Source organism: Argentina silus, assembly GCF_951799395.1.
Source record: "Argentina silus genome assembly, chromosome: 19".
Classification (NCBI taxonomy): domain Eukaryota; kingdom Metazoa; phylum Chordata; class Actinopteri; order Argentiniformes; family Argentinidae; genus Argentina; species Argentina silus.
In genome coordinates this window covers 17,592,061-17,612,360 of record NC_139673.1, presented here as the reverse complement: position 1 = coordinate 17,612,360, position 20,300 = coordinate 17,592,061, and the positions used below count along the sequence as shown (strand labels likewise).

The 20,300-nt window shown below is 40.7% G+C and overlaps 2 pseudogenes across 2 annotated transcripts in view; both read left to right on the top strand.

Moving 5' to 3' along the window:
* Positions 1-20,300, top strand: part of LOC310819883 (cytochrome P450 3A27-like) — a 181,615-nt pseudogene that overhangs the window by 66,978 nt on the left and 94,337 nt on the right. The window lies entirely within an intron of this gene.
* LOC310819477 (cytochrome P450 3A27-like) overlaps positions 7,785-20,300 on the top strand; it is a 54,611-nt pseudogene continuing 42,095 nt past the window's right edge. Inside the window, exon 1 of the transcript in view lies at positions 7,785-7,863. The product of the transcript in view is annotated as a cytochrome P450 3A27-like (transcript). The remainder of the gene's footprint in view (positions 7,864-20,300) is intronic.

Below are 20,300 nucleotides of genomic sequence, written 5' to 3'. Positions count from 1 at the left end.
TCTATGGGAAATCCCATAGGAATGACTCGTCCAGTGGAGAGATAGAAATAGAAATTTAGTAAAGTGTCTTATTGGTCAATAATGGTCTGTAATGAGAGTTGGTGTCATTACAGATTCACACAAAACAAACTCAAGCAGTAGTCAGTCACCATTTCAAGTTATATTTAATAGTCTAAGACAGTTCAGATGAAAATGTTCATCTGGGTTTAAAGGTGAGAGCATAAAACCTCTTCTGATAGAGAGGGACTTCAGAAATGTAATTGGATATAGGGCCATCGCAGATTTTGTCCACAGCCACTCCCATGGCAGTCATAAAACAACAATTCAAAAAAACATTGCTAATGCTTATATGTGAAACACCAAATTTCCTGATTCATGGCTCATTCTGAGAATTGGAATCACATACCAGCTATATACTAACTATGTATAACTTTGGTTTGTGGTCTCACTGAGGTCCAGCTCTCCACCCAGGGCACTGCAGAGGGACACAGCACGCCTCACCGCCCCCCTCTCACCTCTCACAGGGACCAGGTACAGGAGCTGCAGGAGGAGGGCTTTGCTGGAGCTGAGGGGAGACAGAGGAGGGAGCGTACATTGTACAATGAGAAATCCTCCTCCCTCCTCCTCATCAGTGTGTCTGTCCTTACGCCAGACGGACTGTGTCTAAGTGGAATAGCTGGTCTCGTCTGGCCTCCTCCACCTCACAGTCTTAGTTAAAGCTAAAGCTAACAATGCTACCACCGTTGCTACTGACGGACTAACAGTCATGCCATTACACAGATGCATTTGTTTACTATGTGTCTACTGTAAAATGTAATTAAACGTGACATACCTACCACCGAGGCATTTCTCAGTACCTTTCGTTGCTAATGCTCATGGCTTAGTTATGCTAGCTCTAAGAAAACCAGCGGGTTCTACTCAATGTAAACATCAACAGAAGTGTGTTCCTGCGTAGCGCTGGATCAACCATTCCATAGAAAGCTGCTCATGTTCTATTTCTAGAGGTCACATGGTAACGCATTTTTGAAAAGTGTTCATGATACATGTCATCTATGATTATTATGAATTATTTTCAAAACTGTGTTGCTATGCAACCTTTCAATATAGAACATTAGCAACATTCTATGGAATGTTCAATCCGCTCCAGATAACAACAAACTTGAGTTGATGTTTACATCGACACAAACCAGCTGATTTTCGGAGCAAAACGGGCTGAAAAATGCCTCAGTGTTTTTCAGGATTGGCTGCGCGAGTGCGTGGACTGCGGTCTGCCGTCTCTACGACGGGTTGTTCGTGTTTTCTTTTTTGCAAGGTTCGCGATCGTGAAGAGGAAAGCGACAGCGACTTTGAAGAGGGTATGTGACATTTAATTACATTTTACAGGAGACACATATCTCACAAATTGTGTGTGCAATGATTATTTTGCCAGTTAGAAGCAATGATAGCATTGTTAGCTGCTAGGTGGCTAAGTAACCCGTTGACAGTGTCTAAGGGCGTTGCTAAGAGTTACCTTTAGCTTGAACTAGCTAGCTTGCTAGCCACCTCCATGCATTTTAGCTAAAGAGATGTGTGTGTGTTGTGAGTAGCAGACAGACATCTCTGTGGTGAATACCGTCCTGCGTATGGGACCGGATGGGCAGCTGTCCTCCACTGCGTGGTCGGGGGCTGACTCTTTCTCCACACCCGCTCAGCAGCAGTACACTGATCCTGAGCCACAGGGCCAGAACTGCTATGAGGTCAAACTTAACACTTAAGCCTTTACCATATTATCAAGCCTTTACCATATTATCACTTAGTAACTCCACCGGTTTACATGCGTCATTCTCTCCCATAGCCTCTATTTGACCACCAAGAGGACTGAGGACATTGCCCTGAGGGTCACCACCCTACGCCAGGCCTTCACAGTGAGTCAACCACCCTTTCTCTGTGCTTTCTCTCTTCTGTCAGATGGTGTCTCACTATTTTTCCCCCCTTTACCAGACCCTGCGCAGTTCCACCCAGAGCAAGAACCAGCTGTACGTGGCTGGGAAGGTCCTGCTGGGAGCACTGGTTCAGGCCAATCACAAGGTAAGACATTGGCTTCCTCCAACAGAGTGAATTATCAAGAGAAAATGTAACAACCGTTTACTGACATTGTCTCTCTTGTTCTGTATAGGACGAGGCACAGTTCATCCGTGCCTATGATGACCTTGTTGGGTACCTGAGTGATCCCTCCAAACAGGGTGACATTGAGATGGAGCTGGCAGAACATCAGGTTAGTTCATTCACTTCAGTAGTCTCACATTGATTACCTGTGCCTGTATTGGGTCCTTCTTTTTAATATCATTGCTATTTTGTTGTAAATGTTTTTGTCTTTTGTTAGATTAGCCATGTCAACCTCATAGACATCCTCTATGAGCTGGTTCTGTTTGGGGTGATGGTGGGGAGGCCCCTGGTGGTGGTGAGTACTGTTCTTATACTGAAGACTGTTACAGGGTGACTTTGTTGACAAGTTCATATGACTCTCTGCTCTCTCCTCCTATGTTTGCTGTTAGCAACCTGGTGGTTTTGTGGAGCGTCTGTACTCTCTCCTACACTCCTGCCTGCCTGCCAGCAACATGAAACCAGAGGCTGAGAGATGCCTGCTGCACCTGAAGGTACAGACAAGTTCTGATGTTGTTACTGTTCCTTCTCTCTAGTATTTAGCATCCAATCTATTGTTCAGTTTAAATGAGTACTGTGAACTAGCAGTAACTCAGAGCCTTACCTCAGGGCGGGCTGATGATGCTTCTGGACAACATGTTTGGTCAGGAGGTTCCCTGGTACTTCAACACGGAGTCTCTGGTCGTTGGAGTCTCGAGCCTCCTGGAGCACCACCTTCAGCTTCTCATGGCGTCCTTCTGAGGGGGCACGCACACACACACACACACGCTATTAAGTAATCGGAATAAGTCATTTTAAATGATTGGAAGTAATTTTATTCTTACCACTAAAGTTGCACTCCCCCTCCCCCTCTCTTTCTCTTTTTTTCTGTCTTTCTTTTTTAGGAATTCCACAGGGTCAAACTCCATCAGTAACCGCAAAGGATACTTCAGTGAAATCCAATAAGTATTCTAGTTAAAGTTTAAATAATAACCTCACATGCCTTCTTGTTATGTCCCCCCCTCTCTCCCTTTCCCCTCTCTCTCTCTGATATGCAGGGCCACAGGAGTCTCATTGTCTTTACTTACAGACACTTATTACATATATTTGCAAATAAATGAGTGATGGAGTATCTCAAATTGATTTAATGTCTCTGTGTTTTCTTTTCTTTTGGTGACACTTAACACTAAGGTTTCCTTTTATAATGGGTTTATAATTCAGTTTGCACATTATAAGCATGTGTTGCATTTACAGCATTAGTAACAGTGCAGCCACATATTTTCAAATTATTTGAATTGTCACTATCTATGAATGAATCATTAAAGAGAAGCTACGGGATATGGCAATAACTATTTCTGTATTATTTAACCTCTTATTTTGTGTCTGAATTATCAATGCATAGTTTGTACAAATATAATCAATTGAATCACTGTTTTATCTCATTCAGCCACAGACTCCCTAGTTTATCATCGCCAACTTTAGAAGCAGCATTACTGTTAAGTGTGTCGATGTCACTGGTCTACGTGGAGTCCACACACATACGCACCACACTGAGGGCATGTAACAGGGACCCGTTTCCAACTCATTAGCGCTACATTGAGAACTGTAGGCTGAGATTATAGAAATTATCTCGTAGAATCACTTTAATAGTCAAGAAACTACTCAGAAATCATACCACAATTAAACTTGAAAAAGTTCCAGAAGAAACATTGTTTCTCTTTAACAGAGCAATATCCAAGACTGCGTAAAGAGGGAGAAAAATATCTTTCTTCAAGATCAGATTTTAGTAAATAGATATTATTGCACACAATTGGGCTATAAGAATCTCAAAGACAGAATCAAACATTTCACTCTCTATAGTAGTGATTTTGGTGTCTAGTGTCAGAGGAACATATTTCATCCCCACATTAAGTAAACACAACTAAACTAATTCATATGTAATGTCCTCCAACTTTACATCAAGAATAAAGACACACTGTGTACTCTGTACCAGTATAGTAACACTACTACTAGAATATATGGACTTGCAATGGAATTTGGCCTTGGAGGGCTACAGGTCCTAGGCCCCCCATTCCCGAGCATCTGATTTCATGTCTCTGCATTGTGTACTGGTTATGGCATGGTACCACTAGGTGAAAGGTCGAGAGGCACATAGAATATTGTACAATTCCAACAGTCCCCTCTTTGATTATTTTAAACAAAGTATAATAATCAAGAATTACCAAAATGAATAATAAAAACATGAAAAAATATAAAAGTAACAACAGGAAATATAAAAGAACCACTTTCCTCATCTTACTAGTGAGTGAGATCTGCTTGTCCTATTTCACACATACAATACGTTGAGTTGACACCATGAGCATGCAGGACTGAGTGAGCGCTGCAAAACATGTTTGTCTACTGATGCTGTATCTTGAACCGTCATCTGCGTTTAACTCACTCACTGCCAAAGAATTCCGGTACACTCACCACCTGGAGTGCCAAGTGTTTTATGTGGTATTCACCTAGCAATAATACTTGGATTGGCTACAAAATGAAGAAGTCGCCCTTGGTGCTCTAGAATGTTGACAATTTGGGTCTCTGGGACTTTATTCCTGGTCCTCTGTGGCTCAGTTGGTAGAGCATGGCGCAAACAACGCTTAGGTTGTGGGTTAGATTTCTGCTGGGACCATACATACTGAAAAAAGTATGCACTCACTGCAATGTAAGTCGCTTTGGATAAAAGCGGTAGCTAAATTGCATATATTATTATATATTAGTCTAATTTCCCAACATTTCTCGTGATTACGTAGTACCATTAGCCAATTTATCCATCTCCTCTGCCAAAGTCCTGATATCAGTCAGGGCATAGTAAACACCTACAGGAGCTACAACAGAGAGAAGAACATGTTGAATACCTGTAGTGTGAGACAGTTTGAATATTACATCAGTCTTAAGTAAACGTCTAGTGTACTGTCCTTAGATAGCCACAAACAGAAAATAAATTAGACAGCCAAAAAATGAGACAGACACGCAAACACAAAATAAATATAACATTGAGTGCTAAAAACAACGCATTAAATGCAGAGCAGAATAATTAGTGCTATTGACAATTGTCGTTGCTAGGATTGCGTCTTTCTTGTGCCATTTCCCTAGATTCACGTGACCGTACCTGTTTTCAATTAGTGGCATTTTGGTTAATAAAATGGAGAGCACGCTCCGAAGTTAGCTCTGGCTTAGAGTTAGAGTAGTAACATAGAGTAGGCCATTAGAACACAAATCCAATAAGTGTTGTTCAATATGCTTCAGCTGGGTAGTTGAGACCTAGTGACTTTGGAGTCTGCTATTGATGTCTGTCAACATGAAATCTGTCAAGAAATCTGCCCTATTTCACTCTATGAGAAATCCCATAGGAATGGTTTTCGTCCTGTGGAGAGATAGAAATAGAAATGTAGTAAAGTGTCTTATTGGTCAATAATGGTCTGTAATGAGAGTTGGTGTCATTACAGATTCACACAAAACAAACTCAAGCAGTAGTCAGTCACCATTTCAAGTTATATTTAATAGACTAGGACAGTTCAGATTAAAATACATGTTCATCTGGGTTTAAAGATGAGAGCATAAAACCTCTTCTGATAGAGAGGGACTTCAAAAATGTAATTGGATATAGGGCCATCGCAGATTTTGTCCACAGCCACTCCCATGGCAGTCATTAAAAAACAATTAAAAAAAACATTGGTAATTATGTGAAACACCAAATTTCCTGATTCACGGCTCATTCTGAGAATTGGAATCATATACCAGCTATACACTAACTATGTATAACTTTGGTTTGTAGTCTCACTGAGGTCCAGCTCTCCACCAAGGGCACTGCAGAGGGACACAGCACGCCTCACCTCCCACAGGGACCAGGTACAGGAGCTGCAGGAGGAGGGCTTTGCTGGAGCTGAGGGGAGACAGAGGAGGGAGCGTACATTGTACAATGAGAAATCCTCCTCCCTCCTCCTCATCAGAGATCAGTGTGTCTGTCCTTACCCCAGACGGACTGTGTCTAAGTGGGATGAGCTCTGTGCTGTGTCCCTCTGCTCCTATGCTGACAGGTCCACAAAGGAGGAGCAGGAAAAATCCAGCCTGTGCTGCAGAGCCCTGAGCTGCTCTGCTGCTGCCCCCTGCTGGATGTGTGAGGCAGTGCAGCAGTGGAGGAACCTCAGCAGCAGCCTCCTGTCAACACTGCAGCAAGGGATACAGGGTCAGCTGTACCTGGTGGAAGACCTCGTTGATGAAGATGATGTTGTCCCGCCAGCCGGACAGCGTGCTGCTGTTGGAGTGGCTCTTCTCTGGCTCGGCAGGCCCGTTGGGCTCCCCCTCCTCTCCAGTCCTTCTCCTTCCCCTGGAGAATTGCACAACTTTTTTTATAGATTGGTGTTACAAATTCTTTAGCCGAGTAGTTTTACTGAGTTAATACCTATGTCTGATCTAAATTTCATGTGAATGGCTGCAATGGAAATATGTTGAATTAAACATTTGTTGATGTGTTGAATACTTATTTTCCCGCACTGTATATACACACTCACTGAGCACGTTATTAGGAACACTATACTATACTCGGTAGGGCCTCCCTTTGCTCTGAAAACAGCCTCAATTCTTTGTGGCATTGATTCCACAAGATGTTTATAACATTTCTTTGACATTCTGGTCCATGATGACATGATTGCATCACGCGATTGCTGTAGATTTTTCAGGTGCACTTCCAAGCTGTGAATCCCGTTCTACCACATCCCAAAGGTGTTCTATTTGATTCAGATCTGGTGGCTGGGAAGGCCACTGAAGAACACAGAACTCATTGTTATGTTTCTGAAACCAGTTTTAGACGACTTTTGCTTTGCGACATGGTGCATTAGCATGCTGGAAGTAGCCATTAGAAGATGGGTAAATTGTGGCCATGAAGGCATGCACATGGTCAGCAACAATACTCAAATAGGCTGTGGCATTCAAGCAATATGATTGATTGGTATTAACAGGCCCAAAGTGTGCCAAAAAAACATTCCCCACACCATTACACCACCTCCACCATGAGAATGTGTACAGGTGTTGCTAATAAAGTGTTTGTTGAATGTATATATATTATATATATATATATATATATATATATATATATATATATATATATATATATATATATATATATATATATATTTGTATTTATTATACTACAGCATGTATTATACTTCAGCACTTTCATATTTATTTGTCTCTGTGTGTGGTTTACATATGTATGTATATATAGTGTGTGATTTTCTCGAATTGTAGGTCATCAGCACTTATTACCGTCTACCTTTTTCTAAAATGTTTGTTAATATATCACAGCACTTACGCATGCCCACTTTATTATGGGGGTTTTACCTCCTTTTATGTATAATTGTCTTTTCACTATGCTTATTACTAATTTATTACATGTCCCCAGCATATATATATATATATATACTTGTTATTATCTATTTATATAGGCAGTGCTAACCCTAAGTAAGTGCATGTTTGAGACAACATCATCTGTGTGTGTGTGTGTGTGTGGTGTGTGGCGTGTGTTCGGTCCTCACCTGTACATGCGTGCTGTCCATCTCCGTGGTGAGCAGCTGCTCTGGGTCTCCTCCACCTCGTCCTAGCTGCTCTTCTCCGGCTCCATTATGAAGGTGGGCTGCTCCTGCAAGATCAACTTCCTGTACACCTTGATCACCTTGCGGGTCGCTGATGCCTCGCAGGACGGCAACAGGAAGGCCTGCAGGGGGAAGATAGAGACATCAGGAGATTTACTAGAATATACGTTATGTATTATAATGTATTATGATAATACATTATAATTATAATTATTATATAATTATAATTATATAATATAATTCCAGGAGGTTGTTCCTCTCCTTCTCCTGACTGCACACACACATGATCTCTATTTTCATCCTGAGAATGAGTGTGTTGGAGTCAAATTTCTAAGAATGTGTCTTCGATGGAGTGATACAGTCCGTCCACTAGAGGACAGTCCAATAGAACTCATCTCATAGGGTCATTCAGATCAATACTACATTCAAAAGCAAGTGGTGACCGTGAGGAAATCAAATGAGCATTAAACGTACGGTAATGCTAACATATTTCTGTCATATCATATCTTTCTACAGTGAAAATACGACATGTGAATTGTAGGTTTGTTTCATTTGTTTAATCTGGTAACTCTTCTAAAACGTCTAAAAACGTTACTCTTCATATTTTTAGACAACATTAAACGATAACAACTTGAGCCCATGGTACTTCTGCACATCTGTACCTGGTGGAAGAACTTGTTGACGAAGATAATGTTGTCCTGCCAGTCGGACAGCGTGCTGCTGTTGGAGTGGCTCTTCTCTGGCTCGGCAGGCCCGTTGGGCTTCCCCTCCTCTCCAGTCCTTCTCCTTCCCCTGGAGAATTGCACATAACTTAGTCAAGTCTCACCCTCCTCCTCCTCTCCCCTCACCTAGTCAAGTCTCACCCTCCTCCTCTCTTCTCACCCTCCTCCTCCTCCTCTCCCCTTACCCAGTCAAGTCTCACCCTCCTCCTCCTCCTCCTCCTCTTCCTCTCCCCTGCACTCAAGTCTCACCCTCCTCCTCTCCCCTCATCAAGTCTGGAGTTGGTTTCTTATTGGCGAGTCCCGTTCCATCCTAAATGGCCATCATGACAAAGATTATTTTAGATTTTAAAATGAGCAGTTGGCCTACATGTGTCCAGTAATGTGATCATGAAGGTGATTCAGTGTCATTGAGTTGGTCAATAAAGGTCTTGAGAGTTGAGATTCACACAAAACAAACTCAAGTCGTAGTCAGTCACCATTTAAAGTTAAACATCTACGTTATATTTAATAGTCTAGGACAGTTCAGATTAAAATACATGTTCATCTGGGTTTAAAGATGAGAGCATAAAACCTCTTCTGATACAGAGGGACTTCAAAAATGTAACTGGATGTAGGGCCATCGCAGATTTTGTTGCCGTCATTTAAAAAAAGAAAAGAAAAAAGCATCGCAAATGATGGTTAAAACTGTTTGTAAAACACCACATTTCCTGACTCATGGCTCATTCTGAGAACTGGAATCATATACTTGAGGGCAGTCTAATGACAGTGGAAGTTTGTTTTTACTATACCTGAAAACTTTGTTTTGATTATGTCATTGATTTTATTATAACATGTGAAAAAGAGCTACTTTGAACACACATCCATCAAATGCAGCCCTTACATTACTAATTAGAGAGACAATCTACACAACACAACTCCATAGGCTCAAACACATGTGTTACAGCTTGATATGATATCACAATTATGTGATGTTCCATACGATGACATCATACATGGGTTGCCATAGGGTAGTATTGGGTATGTGAACTTCCCGGGCATCAGGTAGATGGAGAAAGACTCAGCATTGGTAAGTCCTCTGTACAACATTTTACAAACATTTCAGTCAAAAGGCCTTAATTGTTATAAAAATGTTGTCTTTGGTGTGAATTTCCATAAGTAATTAATGGTGAGCAACATGTATTTCTCTTGTTTTTGGGGTTAGGGTAATATGCATGAATTTGAAAACAAAACCAAAAAGACACTATTCACCCTCTCTATCCTACTAATTCAATCAAAAGCAATCAAAGGATCAACACGTCTAGGTTTGAGATAGCACTAAATCAGGACAAGTGGTATATTTTACGAGTGGTGTATTTCCTTGGTGTATATATCACTTGTACAAATTATGAGAACTGAAATCATCAACCTGTGAGGTGGTCTTATGGCAGTGGTAAATGGTTTCTACAGTACCCCAAACTACTTTTGGATTTAATTTGCTAATGTAATAAAAGAGCTTTTGCATAAATACTGCAATGTGAGTTCCACCAATCTCAGCCCTTGGATTAATACAGTTACAGTAACTACAGAGAAAATACCCAAACTGCATCTTTACAGGCACAAGTACAGTTTGATGTGATGTCACAATGATATGATGTCACAAACAATGCCATAGGGATAGAGTCTTGGGTATGTGAACATTCTGGTAGTCAGGTAGTTGGAGAAAGACTGACCATTGACCAAATGTTCCAAATGTTTCACTGAAAAAGCAATGATTGTTATCAAAATGATATAATGTCCTGCTAAGTTGTACAGTATTGTGCACAGAAAATATTCAAGTTTTGTCTTGGTGTGCATTAACATTAATAAATCAATTAATTGGTAAGAAGCATGTATTTAACCATTGTTAGATTTGATGCAATCTGGAATTTGTAATCATTGTTTCTGAACAACTTGCGTTAATATGCTTTTTTGAAAAAAATATCTCTAAAAAGACTTACGAGTGTTCCATGAACATTTTGTTTGCTATATAATACATTGGTAGTACAAAGAGAAAGCTGGAAAAGTGTTTGCTAACAGATAGTTGTAGATAGGGTGTGTATTTGTTTTGGGCTGACTTATGGTAAGATCTATCAATATGTGTTTGCCACTAAAATGTCAGCATTACTGAGGGCATTGGAGGTGGTTTTATTGAAGGCCGATGCAGGCCCAGCCTAGTGCATGGTTGTATACATGGCTATAGTAATTTAAAATGTTCAGCGTGGAATGAACCTGCGTGCCACTGTTACATTTCATGATGTCACAGTGACATCATCAGAGGTGCCATGGTTATTATTGCTAGGAGATGCGAGATACAGTACAACAAATATGACAGAATATGTTGTAACACAGTGATATCACACAAGTGGTGACCATTTGACGCCGGCTACCATGGTAACCTACTGTAGGTAAAATTTTAAATGGCATTACACATATAGCACACTGCTTTTACACATGCAGTTCACTATAATACTGTAGGGAATAAGCTGTTATTGGAGATGTAAATTGTTACATTGAAAGTCATATTTTCATACCTAATATTAGAGAAAAGGTACTGGGCAAATGCATGGAATGTAGACCTACACATTTTTCATTCACATTCTGAGCTGATCATCAGTTCAATGGTGCTCGTAGAGTGAGTTGCAGGTCAAACTCTTTATTATTTAGCTACTTTATTGTAGTGGGTTGATGTAAATGTACTGCTTTTGACTATGTACTGTATTTTGGAGATGTAATGTACCGTTACTTTATGCAATGTTAATGTGCTTAAATGTGTCTGATTAATATTGCCTTTATGCACCTGACACCATAAACAAAAGTACCTTCTGGAAAAATAAACTTCTTCTAATCCAAGCCAGCTCTGCGATATTCTAGAAGGTCAGAGTTGAGCAGTTAGCACAGCAACATTGTTTGCGAAGAGGTTAGATGAGTAAGTAAGATATCTTTGAATGCTTTCATATGTATCAGGCCGAAAAAAAGTATACATATGATCAGTCTTTTTTCTGATAAAATAGTTGTTGTTTTTTTGTTTAACAGTACCACTTTGTCTGTTTTTCCATTTTCTTGAAGCATCTGCACTCGATTTCCAGCCAGCATCATAGTCATGACAGTGAAAGTGTCCAAACAGGTGACATGAAAAAATATCAAAAGGGGGATGAGGAGAAGAAAGCGGATCTCCACACTGATGAAACATGGGCAGATGAGGAAGATACTAGCGAAAGAAAACAAAAACATGGAGAGGAAAAACTGTCTGTGGAGTATAAGGCAGCTATTAAAGAGATTGACAACATTTGGATGAACTTTCGTTCATCTTGGTCTAATAATGGAAATAGTCTAGTCGTGGTGTGGGCCAGGAGTGACTACAACCTATAATAAGCCTTCTTTACTTTGCTACAGCCATCGCTGGCTGACATTGTCATTCACTGCCATCAACGGAAATCAATGTTTCCCACATTATATTTCATGCCAACATCAATCAAAAGTAACCTCAAACCAAGTACTGTAACAAAGTGATGAAGGCTTATCAAAGGTTACAGATGCATAGTCTTGAACCAAAATAAGAAAAACATACAATAATGATTGAATGGGTGGACTATGGCTTTAAAAGACCCAGAAAACAACCAAAATATCGTATGACAAAAAGAAAGAGATTCCCCAGACTGATGAAGAATAATGGACAGATGCCAAAAATAGAAATGAGACATTTTTTTTTAATATACTGTGAAGAGGAGTAATAAAGGGAGTGGAGAAAACAAGGGAACAAAGCTTTAGTCACAGTGAAAAGGTAATTAGTGAACAGGAGAGAAGTGCCATCACACTTACTTGAGATTTTTTGATCATTTTGAGTTACAATTCTAGTGTTTCTTTTTTGTTCATCTGGTTCACTTTCTTACCTCTGTATCTATCTACAGTTTTCCCATCTTTTCCAAGGGTAAACAGACCCGAGTTCAATACCCAACAGCCACACTTGGCAGAGTAGACAGCGAACACAATGCAAAGGTGGGCTAATGGAAAACTGTTTTGATAGATTCAACAGTTTAGATTCATTGATAGGTTGGTTGATTGATTTACATTGAGCAGGACCTCTCTCTTTATGTTCCTTCCTCAGATGTCTATCCACAGCTGGACAATGGTAATTTGCTGAAATGAACTGTGTATTAACAGTCAGGAGAATTCAAAAGGTAAGAGGAGACTAACAGCAAAAATATGTATAAAAAGTAGCTTGAGTAGAAAAAATGTGAAACAATAAGCCTACAACAAAAACCAAGTCACCAGCGTGGCTGAAGCCATATTTATTCTGAATGGCCATACCTGAATAAAGTATTCATGCAGTAAGTTATGGTTTATAATGTTTGTAGAGCGCACACATACACTCACCGGCCTCTTTATTAGGTACACCTTGCTAGTACCGGGTTGGAATCCCTTTTGCCTTCAGAACTGCCTTAATTCTTTGTGGCATAGATTCAACAAGGTGCTGGAAACATTCCTCAGAGATTTTGGTCCATATTGACATGATAGCATCACGCAGTTGCTGCAGATTTGTAGGCTGCACCTCCATGATGTGAATCTCCCGTTTCACCACATCCCAAAGGTGCTCGATTGAATTGAGATCTGGTGGCTGTGGAGGCCATTGGAGTACAGTGTCACTCATTGTCATGTTCAAGAAACCAGTTTGAGATGATTTGAGCTTTGTGACATGTCACGTTATCCTGCTGGAAGTAGCCATCAGAAGATGGGTACACTGTGGTCATAAAGGGATGGACATGGTCAGCAGCAATACTCAGGTAGGCTGTGGCGACAAAGAAAGAAACAAACCTGTTCTGTCCTCATACATAGCTGAACACCTCTAAACACCTCCCAAGAGTCTGGAGACAGAATGTCAGTCTGACTTCAGGTTTATTGACTTAGAAAGAGTGAAACTGAGAAAGAGAAACAATAATCAATGATATGGTTTCACATCCACACATTGCCTTGCCATACATCACAGAGATGATCTAACAAAGAAATAGCGACATATAGCTACAATGTGTTGTATTAACATTGAAATATAGTATCCTCTCTTAGCTAACATAACCAAGAATACCCAATGTGTTCTTATATAATGCTAGTATGGTCTCACATGAAGAAATAAAAGGTAAGTTTACATAATCACCATGAAAGCCAATAGTACAAGCTAAACTAGCATCTTCCACAACACAAACACTTGTCTACAGTGGGATATTACTGATATCCTCGCCACAGATGTTGTATGATGCAACAATACACAGGTAAAGATAATTTTATGCCACGTCCTACACATTTGGGGTAGTCAATGGTCCGAGGAGAAGCACACCTGTTACCCATCTCAATGCCTCTCCTTTCAGTCATAGAAGTCTGCAGCACTGTGTGACTGCAGCCTTTTAGGAAGTGAATAGGTTGGTTTCACATACACTAAAATATGTGTACTTAACCCTCCTATTATGTTAGGGGTCAATTTGACCCGATTCAATGTTTACTGTCTCTAAAAACATGGTTAACATACTTTTTTCAGCTATTGATTTATTTAAACTGTTGAGCCCCTTCATTGATCGCAGATCTGAAATGATGATATGCTGCCCTCTTGTAGACAGACAAGATTACTTTAACCCTCCTATTATGTTCAAATAAACTTACAACTTTGATGTTTCGGGTCAATTTGACAATTGTAAACATGCAGAAAATGATTTTAACTGAAAGTTTTAACCAAGTTTCTCTCTCAGCTACTTTAGGCCTTTCTACTGACCATCTTTATAGCCCAGTAAATAATACATGACTGCCCCCAACCTCCCCTTATACATCAAGTATTGATTGTATATGACAATTGCGAAATATGCAAATCACTGTACTCTCATTCATTGACCTAAAATGAAAAACAAATTATGTTTTGGTGTTTGCAGGGCTTTATGTTGATATTAAGTGCTCATTAAAGAGTTCAAATGCAGATTGTATGTCTTGTATATGACTGCTAGCATATCTGGTGGGGCCTGGAACCATTTTGTTGACATTAGCTGCAGTCAGTCTACCCTGTCTTGTAACTGGGGATCCAGACCATAGGAGCTTTCCATTTTTGGATGTCATGTTTCTTGGTGGTTGAGATATGACAAGGGGGTTTATTTGTGTTTGAGAAACCACAGGAGGGTCAGAATGTCCTATCTCACTGGCGTCATTCTCGTCAGAGGAGGATGCCGCATAATCAGGGTCCTCAACATTATCCTCTGTCTCAGACACATCCTCATCTATATCACTTCCATCCTGAAAGATCTGTGACAGAACCTCAGTGGCAGCAAATCTTTTCCTCTGTCTGGTGGTCATTTTCAAAATGTTTAGTTGAGGCACAAATGCAAAGAGAATGGTTTAGAGGGCTGTGTGTGCAGCCCTTATTATAAGGTTGTCCCCGCCCCCATGTTGCATGAATTATCAAAGTTCTCGCAAGAACTATGTTTGCCCCATCCCATATACTGCAAGAATTATCAGTGTTGTTGTGAGAACTTCGTTTGCCCCACCCCACATACTTGCGAGAATTATCAGAGTTGTTATGAGAACTGTCATAGTTGTTATGAGTCCTGTCAGAGTTCTCGCGGGAAATATGTCCTCCCTCTCTCATTGCTTCTTGAATGATCAGAGATCTCGTGGGAACTATGTTTTCTCCTCACAGACACAGACACAGACACACACACACACACACACACACACACACGGATGGACACACACACAGACACACACACACACACACACACAAGGAAAGACACACACACACACACACGGATGGACACACACACACACACACAGACACACACACACAAGGAAAGACACACACACAGACACACACACACACACACACACAAATGAACGTGTCGGTGCCCTCAGTATCATCCAACACAACAAAAACGAGATGGAAATCAGGGTTTTATAGAACAATAGTGCTAGGGGTCAAAATGACCCCAACACGACCGATGCGTACAAAATGTGTACAGGACATGTTTTTAATTTTTTGGGGTTAATTTCATGTTTGCCATGTTTACCTCATCAAGTTAGGAAAAGTCATAAAAAATCTAGCTGAAAAAAGTATGTTAACCATGTTTTTAGAGACAGTAAACATTGAATCGGGTCAAATTAATCTATTGTTAAAGTTGAAGGGTTCTCCCTCGCCAGACTCTCTCTCAATGTGAAGAATTACTTTGATGTATTTGAAAATAATCTTCTACATGCAGATGCATCATTTACTACTATGTAGTAGTTGTCATTCACTCATGGCCTGTCTGAAGGCAACAGGAAGGACTGCAGGGGGAAGATAAAGACATGAGGAGATTTACTAGAATATGTGTTATGTATTATAATATATTAAGATAATACATCATAATTATCATTATTATAGAATTATAATTATATAATATAATTCCAGGAGATTGTCCCTCTCCTTCTCCTGACTGCACACACACAATCTCTATTTTCATCCTGAGAATGAGTGTGTTCAGTCAAATTTCTCAGAATGTGTCTTCGATGGAATGATACTGTCCGTCCACTAGAGGGCAGTCCAATGCAACTCATCTCATCTCATAGGGTCATTCAGATCAACACTGCATTCAAAAGCAAGTGGTGACCGTGAGGAAATCAAATAAGCATTACACTATGTATGTATATGTATTTCTATCATATCTTTCTCCAGTGAAAATACAACATATGAATTGTAGGTTTGTTTCGTTTGTTTAATCTGGTCCTTATCGTGTAAAAACGTTACTCTTCATACTTTTAGACAACATTAAACAATAACAACACCGAGCCCATGGTACTTCTGCACATCTGTATCTGGTGGAAGACCTTGTTGACGAAGATGATGTTGTCCCGCCAGTTGGACAGCGTGCTGCTGTTGGAATGGCTCTTCTCTGTCTCGGCTCTTCTCTGTCCCCCTCCTCCCCAGTCCTTCTCCTTCTCCCTGAGAATTGCACATAACTTGATTTATAGATTGGAGTGTTACAATTTCTATTGTGGCTTCTTTTAACAACATAACGAAATAACAAAAACACTCCTTTCAAATAGCCACTGTCGAAGCTGGAGTGGGGTTAATAACACACAATCCAAGATAGAGAAAAAAGCGGAGATCAAAAGTTAGAATTCAAACCAAAATAGCATTTATTATGCATTAACGTTCAACAAAAATATTCTCTGTGGCTCTTCAATGCCATAAATAAAATATATTGACCCCGAATTGTTTCTTTCAATTTGTGACAATAACTTTTGTTAGTTTGCAGTAGCTTGTGGTGATTGTTTGTGGTCAAAAAGCTATTCCACTTCCCCGTCTAACTCGGATTCTCTCCAAAAACAGGTGCCGCGGCTTTCCACCAATTAAATAGACACCTCCCATAGCGGACCCAGAATCGAAGAAAAAAATAAAGAAAATAATAGAAAAAATAATTCACAGGTTCTTGACAGAACAAAAGCATAGATGTAGAGTAGTAGACCGTACATGAAGAGTTTGACTGTAAGACTGTAAGGTTATGGTACAGTATAGCACCGTGCTTTGTTAGTCTACTGGGGTAGGCCAGGGCAGTGAACTCACAGGTCCTCAGGGCCTCCTCTGCGTCAGGTTCCTGGTGGTTGACGGCGATGCCCTGGTGTGACCTCTCCTGGAGGAAGGGTAGTCTGTCTACCAGCTCGCCCTCTAGGAAGGCTCCTTCTTCCACCTCATCCTCCTCCTTTTTCTCCACCACCACCTCCTTCAAATCTTCCTCCTCTCCCCTATCTGGCAATGGCAACTCTTCCTCCTCCTCTGATTTTGGAATGGATTGGACCCTGTGGGCGGGGCTTGCAGACCCAGAGAGGAAGTGACTTCTTTTTCTAAGGGACACAAAGATGTTGGTGGAATCTATGTTCTTTCAGAAGTCAGAATTAAAGCTCATACCTTCAGAGAGGGGTTCACAACCTTAAAACATTGTAAAATGTAAAAATCAAAATGAGAAGTGTACGGTACAATGAATTAATTCAAATGCAGTATTTTCTCTCTGCGCTAAAACACATTTCATTCATGTCAACGTACCGATTGTCTTGTCTTTGTTGACCTTCCAGGAGAGAGGTCCCTCATGCACCATCTTCCTCTTGGTGAGATCCATATTCGACAGGAGAATGTGAATCATCAAATCATCATCAAAACTTTAGTTTCTTCTTTTCTTTTTCTGAACATTTTTGGCTTTTACAGAGTATCAATCATAATGCCAAACAAGAATACAAGGCTACGGATAACAGACGCAAGGGAATAATTTACAGAAATTCAAAATAATCAAACAGGAACCTTAAAGGGAAACTTTCTGATTAGAAGTGAATGGGAGAGTAGTGGAGCGCCTCCTCACCTTGAACTATGAGATCATGGGGTTCTCACTCTGCTTCAGTAAGGACAGGTCTAACCGTCTCTGGTAGTCCTCTAGTCCCTGTAAGGATAGGAACGTGCACACACACACACACACACACACACACACACACACACACACACACACACACACACACACACACACACACACACACACACACTTATGAGCACTGAACAATCACACATGTTATCCTGTGGTAAATCATGAATCATTATATTACTAACCAAAACATTGAACATACCACAAAAATAATGACAGGTGCTTGCTAATATGCATTCTGACCAACTTGTGCAGCTCAGTGGCATTCTAAACGACCTGCTCCTTCATTTTAAGCATTTAAATCACAGTCCTGGTTGTCCGATCACAAGTATTATCCGATTACCAGTATCAAGTCCTAACTTACGGAAACAAGTAATATGAGATCGGCACACCCCTCAGCGGCATGTGACCACCAATGTTGGGTCTAATCAATGGCGTCTATTCACACGGTCCTGGTTACCTGTTTGTTCTCTGCCTCTTTGACGGCCTGGTTAACATAGTTGAGTATCTTCCTGCAGCAGTCTCCTGTCCTCTTTACCTTGTCCCTCTCCATCTCCTCTAGGGGTCAAAAACAACAACCAAACGTCAACCAGTCATCCATCAACTCATCATCTCATTGTTAATGTGGGCCGATAAGTGCACTACACCAGAAAGTGAGCAAGTGTTTTGAGCTGGAGGGGGTGGGTTGGGGGGTGTTAGGTAAAGGGGGCGGAGGTGCAAAAAAGGGAGGTGAAAGAGAAAGCAGTTTTAAAAAGACAAGGTTTAAAAAGTGTGCAGGTGAGGCGAAAAACACATAGGGGGCTTATAGGAGAACCTCACCACAGGAACATACATGAATTGTAGTCGTTGTGAAATCGTAGTAGTCTATGGTACGTGTGTACTTGGCTATGCTCTCAAGCAGTAGAGGATACTTGGTCAGCCTCTGCATCTCCACAGGAATGATGTCCTTCAGCTGCAGTCGGCGACAGAGAGGCGGTCGAAATCCACATCAACCTGCTCAGACAATAAAACTATAGGACACTGGTTAGAAGACCCTAGCCTACCTAACTTGCGGTTACTTTCCTGATTCAACTTTGTGTCTACCTTCTTGATTCAACTTGCTTTACCTTCCCTGGCTCCCCCTTCCCCCTTCCTCTTTCATCGTTAGCTGCTCCGCCTTTTTCTTGTTGTGACCGTCTAATTGTCACCGCAGCCGCAACAGCAGCCCAGCGTAGATCCGGGGGTCTGTTCAGCACAAGTCTGAAGAGACGATTATCAGGGTTGCCTTTTATACAGTTTAAACATAATGGTAGGCGCCGCCAAGGCTATCGGCTGATGGGCTTGTGCTTACATGAGAGAGGGCGGGAGAGAATGAACAATGGGGAGACTTTCTTACTGATCAATCAGCGCTTTCTTACTGATCAATCGGCATTCAACATTTCACACCTATCGGCAAGATATGTCTGTTCCCCCATTACTGTGCTCCCTCACCACTCCCTCCGAAATCACCGCTGTTCATATGGTAAATTATACAGTGCTTCTCAGAACAATGGCTATAGAACTTTAGAGGTGTGGCAAGAGAAAATGTAATCACAGTATTTACACAAGTTGTATCATATGAAAGTGTATAACCTGAAAACAGTTAAATCAATGTATTTGGTAAAAAAAAAAGCTCCTTCTTCGAGCCGGATTTGAACCAGCGACCTAAGGATTACTGTTATTGAACATACAGTCCTGTGCTTTACCAACTGCACCAGGGCTGGAGAAGACAAGTTTGTCTGTTAAGGGGGGGTAAGAAGGTGTGAAAAAGAGGGAAAAGAAAGAGAGAGAGAGAAATTGAGGCTTCTTTTCCATTATCTACTAGTTTATTTGTCAGTATGTAGTCTAAACGATTAAAGAAAAAGAAAAAATGACGCCTTTTCCGTTTTTTGAATAGGGGGAAGAGTGGATTCGAAGGTCACCGGTTCGAATCCCACCAGCACCAGAAATAAAAACAGGCAAAGTTTCCCAAAGTGTTGTTTTGTGTAAATTCAAGATCCCTTGAGCCAATATGTTGCTTCTTGTGACATAACAAACAGACGTTTATGTACACTCGCTGTTGTTTGACTGCTATGGGCTTACAGGTCTGTTACTTGTGTGTGTGTGTAACTTTGTTTATGCATCTGAAATTATCAGTTATAAAATTATCAGACCTCTGTTTCTTTCTCTTATGGACTGCATCACTCGCTATTAGCAATGTGTCAAATTGATTGAATAAAACTCAGATAAAAGATTTATATTTGAAAATAGAATTTTTTTTATTGAAATAAACACAAAAAACCTGTGAGCTGCCTCCTACACATTGGGCAGCACACCCTGACCTTCCACAGATGGTAGGGCATCCTCGCCAGGAGCCTGTGGGTGAAGAAGTG